The sequence below is a fragment of the Drosophila biarmipes genome, unplaced genomic scaffold (assembly GCF_025231255.1).
Source record: "Drosophila biarmipes strain raj3 unplaced genomic scaffold, RU_DBia_V1.1 ptg000017l, whole genome shotgun sequence".
NCBI lineage: Eukaryota > Metazoa > Arthropoda > Insecta > Diptera > Drosophilidae > Drosophila > Drosophila biarmipes.
This window is the reverse complement of record NW_026114535.1, coordinates 399,084-410,656: the sequence shown is the minus strand read 5'-3', so window position 1 is coordinate 410,656 and position 11,573 is coordinate 399,084.

The window sequence follows — 11,573 nt, the reverse complement described above, 5'->3', positions numbered from 1 at the left end:
ATTTCTCGGCTCTTCCTTGTTTTGTTGAATTTGTATTTGATTTTGAATTAATTTTTTTATTTATCAGTTTGATTTTTAAATATCTTTTTTTAATTCATTTTTGTTTAATATTTGTTTTTGAGAGTAATAGTTTTTTTGAGCAGTGCGTTTTTGTTATGGTCACTAATTAAAGGATTGTTGTAAACAAATGGGGATTACTGCATTTATTGTTTTCCTCCTTAAGCTATTTTCACGATGTAAACACTTTTTATTATGTCATCGGTTAGGTTTTTGAGCGGCTCGAATTCCCTTTTTGTTTTCGAAAACTGTATGTTCTAAAACTTATTCCAGGAATTTATAATTTTTTTTATTTTAAATAGCACCGCCCACGTTGGGCGCTATTTAAATTATTGCTTAGTGAATTTAAAAAAAAAAATTTTTTTTTGCTAATTAAGAATTAATTCACTAGTTTGTACAATTTTTATTAGTACCGAACTTAATTTTCACTGTTACCGATTTTCAAGTTGTTGACCGATCAATTCGGATTCAACAACGGACTGCCTGACTTTGGTTCAATAATCCATAATCAAACCTCGGCTTAAGAGATTTATCTGAAAAATCTGATTAAGAGAATCATCCAAGAGAGTCAAAAAAATTGGATAATAAAATTTGTCAATTAAAATTGAAAAAAACATTTTGCAGAATTGAAATTTTGCCGGAAATCGATGTTTACGTTAGCGAACTTGGGGCTCCCTTTTTGGGGCTCTGGTGTTTACAATATCGGCTTGGATGTTTACAGAATCCGTCTGATCTGGGTGGGAATCGATTGGAGGATTTTTTTAAAAAATAGAAAAAAGCTCTTGGCCCAAAGTTGTTTATAAATTGGGCAAGGGCCCCTATGTAATGTGTCATATAACTTACATGTATACTTCACAGTTTTACATATTACTTGTTAGTCATTTACATACAATGAGAACAGTCATGGACCTATGACGGATCCTTGAGGCACACCACGTTTCAGAAATAGAAAAGCTGAATACACATTATTTACGAAAACCGACTGCCCACGGTTGCCCAAATAAAAACAAATTAGTTGCACTGATGCACGCGGGAACTTACATAGACGTTTTTACTTAGTACAAAGAATTTCGTTATTTACCGTGTCAAATGAATTACTATAATCCATTGTTACCCTCATGTTTTAAACTATTTTAATTATAGCTTATCAGTTAGAATATTGTTACTTTTTAAATAATTTGTTTGTTTGAATGTTTGTTCGAAGGCTATTGACAAATATGGTAGGACTGAAATTGGACTATATTACTTTGCAGATTTTGGAATCGGTATAATTTTAGCTTATTTCCAAGAGTTGGGAAATATTGATTGTGTCAAGGCAGTATTTTTTTATTTATTTTATTTATTTATTTATTTATATTTTTGGCAATAGTATCATTATAAATTTTGGGTTTATGTCGTCGACTCCAGTTGCATTTGACATAATTAGTCAAGTGTCAAGGCAGTATTACATAAAAGTAATGTATGGTAATATTTTTGGCAATAATATCATTATAAATTTTGGGTTTATGTCGTCGACTCCAGTTGCATTTGACTTAATTAGTAAAATTGAAATATTGCTCCGTTACACACGCAAAACTAAAACTACTATCACAGGTATCAATATCACAACCGAAATTATGCTCTGCGAATGTGGCGTGTAGGGTAGTCTCCGAAGATCTGTCTCTCTTTTTTGCGAACCGTTTTCGTCGGCACTCTTCTATGCTGCTCCGAATACTCTGCTGACGTCGACAGCAGCATACAGTTTTCGAAAAAAAAACAAAACAGCTTTTTGCGCTCAGACATGTCCCGGCGAGCCTACTGCAAAACTGAAGGCTAGGTCAATGATCGTACACAATTATATATGCGGCGATCGTCTTAAATTGTTTTTTATCGGGTCTGAGGACTGCTCTCTATAGCGAAAGTTCCATTGGTTGTTGGACTTAGCGCTGCGCGCCGGCCAGGGTTTTGACCCCAAGCAATTTCGAAAGTTGTGTCTTGTTGAACTGGCAACGAAACGAAAATACGCCGTATAAAGTGGTGGTCCGCTAGACGCATGTCCTGAGCCTGGCATCGGTGAGGTGGTCCAAATGGTTACCTCCACTTATGCTACAAAACGTTACCGAAGAGACGGGATGCGGCTCGATCCTCCGATGAAGGATGCTAGCGATGGTCGCAACTCTCCCACACAGAAAAAAAACGCGCCAAGATCAATTTGATATGTGCATGGCAAGTTTGTTTTTTCGACAAATACCATTTTTACCATGAAATAATGTAAAAAAATGTAATTTTCTCGAATTCTCTCTTTTCTAATATTTCTTGACATCGAAAAAGAGAGGATAGAGGAATATGGCGGCGTTAATTACATGAGTGGAAGCGAAATGGACGTATTCATAATTCGCCTTGGCTTATTTCAAACAAGTTGTCTTGCTTGCACTAACATGGTTTTCATGGCCTTTGAACTTAACGCCTGCGGAAAACGTTGTGCAACAGACCTGCTGGTAAGGTGTCTGTCTCTGATGCTGAAGGTCCCACGTTCAAGTACGCCCCAAGGCAGAGTATGCTTTAAGTATTTAACAATAATATCTAAAATGTCCTTATAATTGGTATAAAAAAGCTGCATTTAAATGATTTCAGATTTCAATCCAAAAAATAAAAATTAATTTGTCACGGGGAGAGGACTAGAACCACTAACCCTCAGGCCTGTGTATCAAAAACGAAGCGCTAGCCCTCTGAGCCAATGCTTGATTGAGCTTTGACAAAGCTTTTTTCAAGAAAAAGAATTTTCTAGAGAAAATAATATTACTGAAATATCGTTTTTACCATTTTCTTTCGCCGATAGGCAATTTATCTGACCGCCACGGATCTGGTCGTGGATTCGATGCCGGAATCTGGCTGTATCCATTCCTCGTCTGGTCCGGTTGCCGCTGAAACTGGCTTTTCTTCTGCGCCCTCCAAGTCTGTTTTCATTGCAAGAAGTTGGTTCAAAGGGGCCCTACTGATTCGCGTGGAAATGTCCCTGTTCGGGGGCTTATCTGTAAGGTTGTTTTCTTGGGCTTAGATAGGACTTAGTGCGGCCAGTTAATATTTTTGAAATACAGGGGACAAAATCGCGGGCAGGTACGGGATCGATTGGAAAAATTGCATGCCTGGATCCCAATGCTTACGTAGAGTAGGCAGCACAAAACCGCAATGGATATAAAAATGGCCCTTTACGGGACGGTCCGGTGTTTAAAGCGGCAAAACGTTTTGGAGGTTATGCTTTACATTTTATTCCGAATACAATAAATATTGTCTCGTTTCGATAGGACGTATACTTTTTTCCTATCTTTCCGGTCAATTAGGTAAAATCGTAAAAATGGAAAGCCGATAAATCGCTTGTAACCTCCCCGACTCTTGCTCACTATTTCTTTCTAATCTTTGCACTCAAGTTTGACACTGGGATAATCTAGATTAATTTAATTTTAGGATCCTTTCGCCTTGTTTCGGCGTTGCGCTAAAGGTCTCCGGGGTCCGTCGACCTCCGCTGCCTCTTTTGAGTTCTGCTTTCCCTTATTCATCCAGATTGCGGCATCGAATCCACGACCAGAGCAATGGCGATCAGGTGGATTGTCTATCAGCGAAAAGATGAGCTGCAAGCTCTACTTAAGAAGTAACGGAGGCTTAAATACAAACGATCAAGTAAGTTGCTACCATCGTTAGCATCCTTCATCGGAGGATCGAGCCGCTGCCCGTCTCTTCGGTAACGTTTTGTTGCATTATTGGAGGTAACAAGTTGGACCAACTCAACGATGCGCAGGAGATGCACGACTCCCACTGCCGCTCCCGGAATATCGCCAAACTTGCCGACCAATCACCATAAAAATTTTCGGTTTGTTTGTCTGGGCGATATGCTTTTACCAGGCATAATATAACATTTATGTAATGAAAAATATTGAGAAGACTGGTAAAATATGAAGCCATAAAACCTAAAAGCTTCATTTCAGTCGAACATTTTTTTACATCCCAAAATAATTTCCGAAAAAAATCTAGTTTTTATGCTTGTAAGGTAGGTTCTTTCTTTAACTTAAGTAGATAGTTCGTTATGAAAACTTAAGAGGCCTTTAGTGGTAGAGATAATAAAAAATCAAACCTAGTACAATCAATAGTAAATTCGAATTGAGATTTGGCTACATAAGCTACAGATTATGATTTTGTCTCGTGGTCATATTAGTGCGTGAGTACTGAAAAGGACTTGGGGCGAGGGAGAGGTGTCCGATGTCTAGGCCGATTCGGGTCGTGGGATCTTGGTAAGCCTCTCCTAACGAGAATAAATATTGAAAGTGTCTGGAAAAATAATATTAGTGCGTAAAGTTCGTCAGTCGTCAGTCCACACTGCACCACAAGTTTAGCTGTCGCTTAATCACATTCCCTCCCCTCTATACATTTGTGTACCAATGGATCCCCTATTGTCTAAATTCGTTTTCACATTATACATTTATTGATTATTATATAGGAAAGTCGGCGTATGACGTGGATAATCAATACAAAGTTGGCTAAAACATAATAAATGTAAATACTCGTACATACATACATGACTGATACTCGGCGCTGAAATATTAATAACAGTCTATAAAAAAATTGTTTGGTCTGTGCGAATATTTATATACTCCTATGTATACTTTAAAAAAAATTACGGGTTCCGACAGACTTACCACCTTTCAAATCCTGTGCGATCAGATCTCTACGCTCCGGACCCTGGGATTTGCAAAATATTATATTGGATATATATGTAAATATACGTGCACTAAAAGATTGCTGCTCTTAAGAATACCAATTCACTTAAACAAAAAAAAATATATAGATGCCTGAGGCACGCGTCGTCCGTAACGCTGGTGGTGAGACTCGCCTTCGCTAATTGTTTATCAGGATCAGCACAACCGATTCACTTGATTTAAATGTATTTCAATGCATTTTTAAATGTTTCCAACGTTTTTGAATTTAACTTGTGTTTTCCTTGTATAATATGCGGCTATTTGCCTTTGGTTATGCATAAGTTCAGTTTAGCTTAGATTAATTCGGAGGACACATTTACATTGCATCGAAGTATGCTGTTGGTCACTAAGCCTCCGACCGGGTGGCTCCTACAGCTGAACAATCTTCGGAAGTATTAGGACTTTGAGTTCTGCGGCCACAAGCATTCCAGTTTGTTAAATGTCGTCCTTGTGGTTGATATTCCCTCCTTCTTTAATTATAATGGCGGCGATGGTCCGCATTGAAGGTCCGAAGTCTTCCGCAAGACACCAGAATGGACTCTCTTTCCTTTTTCTAATTGTCTAAGGTCTTTTATACCTTAGTAGAACTTTTACTCAGCTGCCAGTTTGAAGCGGATAAACTAGGCGTTCCCACCTAGGGTTACTATATCTCGGTATCCGATATCTTTGGAGTCAACGGCCCTCTGTTGCACTTTGTCAGCTACTGGGGTATAATTACCAGTAGGTCGATCGTGGCCGTTGTTCGTATCACGCGACACCAGTAATTTGTAAGTTAGTGCTGTATCGAACTGATTTTTGAGGTCTGCTCGCGTCTAGCTCTGTAGGTAGTGTACTGGACCAACACTTTTCGTCCCACCAAATTTATATAAATATGACCGCCCCGTAGCTCACAGAGCACAGAATTCACGGCTCAGATGGTCTTGATATCTTCTCTCGTGGCCTTCGTTATCTTCAACGGTCCTGGTCCCCTTGTTGACTCGATGCTCCAGTCCTGTAGCTCACTGAAGATCCTTAAAGCTCTCTGAAAATTCTCGGCTGCTCGTCCCTGACGCGCTGACTGGGCGACTGCTTTTAACAACTAGACTAGAACCACTAACCCTCAGGCCTGTGTATCAAAAACGAAGCGCTAGCCCTCTGAGCCAATGCTTGATTGAGCTTTGACAAAGCTTTTTTCAAGAAAAAGAATTTTCTAGAGAAAATAATATTACTGAAATATCGTTTTTACCATTTTCTTTCGCCGATAGGCAATTTATCTGAAGGCCACGGATCTGGTCGTGGATTCGATGCCGGAATCTGGGTGTATCCATTCCTCGTCTGGTCCGGTTGCCGCTGAAACTGGCTTTTCTTCTGCGCCCTCCAAGTCTGTTTTCATTGCAAGAAGTTGGTTCAAAGGGGCCCTACTGATTCGCGTGGAAATGTCCCTGTTCGGGGGCTTATCTGTAAGGTTGTTTTCTTGGGCTTAGATAGGACTTAGTGCGGCCAGTTAATATTTTTGAAATACAGGGGACAAAATCGCGGGCAGGTACGGGATCGATTGGAAAAATTGCATGCCTGGATCCCAATGCTTACGTAGAGTAGGCAGCACAAAACCGCAATGGATATAAAAATGGCCCTTTACGGGACGGTCCGGTGTTTAAAGCGGCAAAACGTTTTGGAGGTTATGCTTTACATTTTATTCCGAATACAATAAATATTGTCTCGTTTCGATAGGACGTATACTTTTTTCCTATCTTTCCGGTCAATTAGGTAAAATCGTAAAAATGGAAAGCCGATAAATCGCTTGTAACCTCCCCGACTCTTGCTCACTATTTCTTTCTAATCTTTGCACTCAAGTTTGACACTGGGATAATCTAGATTAATTTAATTTTAGGATCCTTTCGCCTTGTTTCGGCGTTGCGCTAAAGGTCTCCGGGGTCCGTCGACCTCCGCTGCCTCTTTTGAGTTCTGCTTTCCCTTATTCATCCAGATTGCGGCATCGAATCCACGACCAGAGCAATGGCGATCAGGTGGATTGTCTATCAGCGAAAAGATGAGCTGCAAGCTCTACTTAAGAAGTAACGGAGGCTTAAATACAAACGATCAAGTAAGTTGCTACCATCGTTAGCATCCTTCATCGGAGGATCGAGCCGCTGCCCGTCTCTTCGGTAACGTTTTGTTGCATTATTGGAGGTAACAAGTTGGACCAACTCAACGATGCGCAGGAGATGCACGACTCCCACTGCCGCTCCCGGAATATCGCCAAACTTGCCGACCAATCACCATAAAAATTTTCGGTTTGTTTGTCTGGGCGATATGCTTTTACCAGGCATAATATAACATTTATGTAATGAAAAATATTGAGAAGACTGGTAAAATATGAAGCCATAAAACCTAAAAGCTTCATTTCAGTCGAACATTTTTTTACATCCCAAAATAATTTCCGAAAAAAATCTAGTTTTTATGCTTGTAAGGTAGGTTCTTTCTTTAACTTAAGTAGATAGTTCGTTATGAAAACTTAAGAGGCCTTTAGTGGTAGAGATAATAAAAAATCAAACCTAGTACAATCAATAGTAAATTCGAATTGAGATTTGGCTACATAAGCTACAGATTATGATTTTGTCTCGTGGTCATATTAGTGCGTGAGTACTGAAAAGGACTTGGGGCGAGGGAGAGGTGTCCGATGTCTAGGCCGATTCGGGTCGTGGGATCTTGGTAAGCCTCTCCTAACGAGAATAAATATTGAAAGTGTCTGGAAAAATAATATTAGTGCGTAAAGTTCGTCAGTCGTCAGTCCACACTGCACCACAAGTTTAGCTGTCGCTTAATCACATTCCCTCCCCTCTATACATTTGTGTACCAATGGATCCCCTATTGTCTAAATTCGTTTTCACATTATACATTTATTGATTATTATATAGGAAAGTCGGCGTATGACGTGGATAATCAATACAAAGTTGGCTAAAACATAATAAATGTAAATACTCGTACATACATACATGACTGATACTCGGCGCTGAAATATTAATAACAGTCTATAAAAAAATTGTTTGGTCTGTGCGAATATTTATATACTCCTATGTATACTTTAAAAAAAATTACGGGTTCCGACAGACTTACCACCTTTCAAATCCTGTGCGATCAGATCTCTACGCTCCGGACCCTGGGATTTGCAAAATATTATATTGGATATATATGTAAATATACGTGCACTAAAAGATTGCTGCTCTTAAGAATACCAATTCACTTAAACAAAAAAAAATATATAGATGCCTGAGGCACGCGTCGTCCGTAACGCTGGTGGTGAGACTCGCCTTCGCTAATTGTTTATCAGGATCAGCACAACCGATTCACTTGATTTAAATGTATTTCAATGCATTTTTAAATGTTTCCAACGTTTTTGAATTTAACTTGTGTTTTCCTTGTATAATATGCGGCTATTTGCCTTTGGTTATGCATAAGTTCAGTTTAGCTTAGATTAATTCGGAGGACACATTTACATTGCATCGAAGTATGCTGTTGGTCACTAAGCCTCCGACCGGGTGGCTCCTACAGCTGAACAATCTTCGGAAGTATTAGGACTTTGAGTTCTGCGGCCACAAGCATTCCAGTTTGTTAAATGTCGTCCTTGTGGTTGATATTCCCTCCTTCTTTAATTATAATGGCGGCGATGGTCCGCATTGAAGGTCCGAAGTCTTCCGCAAGACACCAGAATGGACTCTCTTTCCTTTTTCTAATTGTCTAAGGTCTTTTATACCTTAGTAGAACTTTTACTCAGCTGCCAGTTTGAAGCGGATAAACTAGGCGTTCCCACCTAGGGTTACTATATCTCGGTATCCGATATCTTTGGAGTCAACGGCCCTCTGTTGCACTTTGTCAGCTACTGGGGTATAATTACCAGTAGGTCGATCGTGGCCGTTGTTCGTATCACGCGACACCAGTAATTTGTAAGTTAGTGCTGTATCGAACTGATTTTTGAGGTCTGCTCGCGTCTAGCTCTGTAGGTAGTGTACTGGACCAACACTTTTCGTCCCACCAAATTTATATAAATATGACCGCCCCGTAGCTCACAGAGCACAGAATTCACGGCTCAGATGGTCTTGATATCTTCTCTCGTGGCCTTCGTTATCTTCAACGGTCCTGGTCCCCTTGTTGACTCGATGCTCCAGTCCTGTAGCTCACTGAAGATCCTTAAAGCTCTCTGAAAATTCTCGGCTGCTCGTCCCTGACGCGCTGACTGGGCGACTGCTTTTAACAACTAGACTAGAACCACTAACCCTCAGGCCTGTGTATCAAAAACGAAGCGCTAGCCCTCTGAGCCAATGCTTGATTGAGCTTTGACAAAGCTTTTTTCAAGAAAAAGAATTTTCTAGAGAAAATAATATTACTGAAATATCGTTTTTACCATTTTCTTTCGCCGATAGGCAATTTATCTGAAGGCCACGGATCTGGTCGTGGATTCGATGCCGGAATCTGGGTGTATCCATTCCTCGTCTGGTCCGGTTGCCGCTGAAACTGGCTTTTCTTCTGCGCCCTCCAAGTCTGTTTTCATTGCAAGAAGTTGGTTCAAAGGGGCCCTACTGATTCGCGTGGAAATGTCCCTGTTCGGGGGCTTATCTGTAAGGTTGTTTTCTTGGGCTTAGATAGGACTTAGTGCGGCCAGTTAATATTTTTGAAATACAGGGGACAAAATCGCGGGCAGGTACGGGATCGATTGGAAAAATTGCATGCCTGGATCCCAATGCTTACGTAGAGTAGGCAGCACAAAACCGCAATGGATATAAAAATGGCCCTTTACGGGACGGTCCGGTGTTTAAAGCGGCAAAACGTTTTGGAGGTTATGCTTTACATTTTATTCCGAATACAATAAATATTGTCTCGTTTCGATAGGACGTATACTTTTTTCCTATCTTTCCGGTCAATTAGGTAAAATCGTAAAAATGGAAAGCCGATAAATCGCTTGTAACCTCCCCGACTCTTGCTCACTATTTCTTTCTAATCTTTGCACTCAAGTTTGACACTGGGATAATCTAGATTAATTTAATTTTAGGATCCTTTCGCCTTGTTTCGGCGTTGCGCTAAAGGTCTCCGGGGTCCGTCGACCTCCGCTGCCTCTTTTGAGTTCTGCTTTCCCTTATTCATCCAGATTGCGGCATCGAATCCACGACCAGAGCAATGGCGATCAGGTGGATTGTCTATCAGCGAAAAGATGAGCTGCAAGCTCTACTTAAGAAGTAACGGAGGCTTAAATACAAACGATCAAGTAAGTTGCTACCATCGTTAGCATCCTTCATCGGAGGATCGAGCCGCTGACCGTCTCTTCGGTAACGTTTTGTTGCATTATTGGAGGTAACAAGTTGGACCAACTCAACGATGCGCAGGAGATGCACGACTCCCACTGCCGCTCCCGGAATATCGCCAAACTTGCCGACCAATCACCATAAAAATTTTCGGTTTGTTTGTCTGGGCGATATGCTTTTACCAGGCATAATATAACATTTATGTAATGAAAAATATTGAGAAGACTGGTAAAATATGAAGCCATAAAACCTAAAAGCTTCATTTCAGTCGAACATTTTTTTACATCCCAAAATAATTTCCGAAAAAAATCTAGTTTTTATGCTTGTAAGGTAGGTTCTTTCTTTAACTTAAGTAGATAGTTCGTTATGAAAACTTAAGAGGCCTTTAGTGGTAGAGATAATAAAAAATCAAACCTAGTACAATCAATAGTAAATTCGAATTGAGATTTGGCTACATAAGCTACAGATTATGATTTTGTCTCGTGGTCATATTAGTGCGTGAGTACTGAAAAGGACTTGGGGCGAGGGAGAGGTGTCCGATGTCTAGGCCGATTCGGGTCGTGGGATCTTGGTAAGCCTCTCCTAACGAGAATAAATATTGAAAGTGTCTGGAAAAATAATATTAGTGCGTAAAGTTCGTCAGTCGTCAGTCCACACTGCACCACAAGTTTAGCTGTCGCTTAATCACATTCCCTCCCCTCTATACATTTGTGTACCAATGGATCCCCTATTGTCTAAATTCGTTTTCACATTATACATTTATTGATTATTATATAGGAAAGTCGGCGTATGACGTGGATAATCAATACAAAGTTGGCTAAAACATAATAAATGTAAATACTCGTACATACATACATGACTGATACTCGGCGCTGAAATATTAATAACAGTCTATAAAAAAATTGTTTGGTCTGTGCGAATATTTATATACTCCTATGTATACTTTAAAAAAAATTACGGGTTCCGACAGACTTACCACCTTTCAAATCCTGTGCGATCAGATCTCTACGCTCCGGACCCTGGGATTTGCAAAATATTATATTGGATATATATGTAAATATACGTGCACTAAAAGATTGCTGCTCTTAAGAATACCAATTCACTTAAACAAAAAAAAATATATAGATGCCTGAGGCACGCGTCGTCCGTAACGCTGGTGGTGAGACTCGCCTTCGCTAATTGTTTATCAGGATCAGCACAACCGATTCACTTGATTTAAATGTATTTCAATGCATTTTTAAATGTTTCCAACGTTTTTGAATTTAACTTGTGTTTTCCTTGTATAATATGCGGCTATTTGCCTTTGGTTATGCATAAGTTCAGTTTAGCTTAGATTAATTCGGAGGACACATTTACATTGCATCGAAGTATGCTGTTGGTCACTAAGCCTCCGACCGGGTGGCTCCTACAGCTGAACAATCTTCGGAAGTATTAGGATTTTGAGTTCTGCGGCCACAAGCATTCCAGTTTGTTAAATGTCGTCCTTGTGGTTGATATTCCCTCCTTCTTT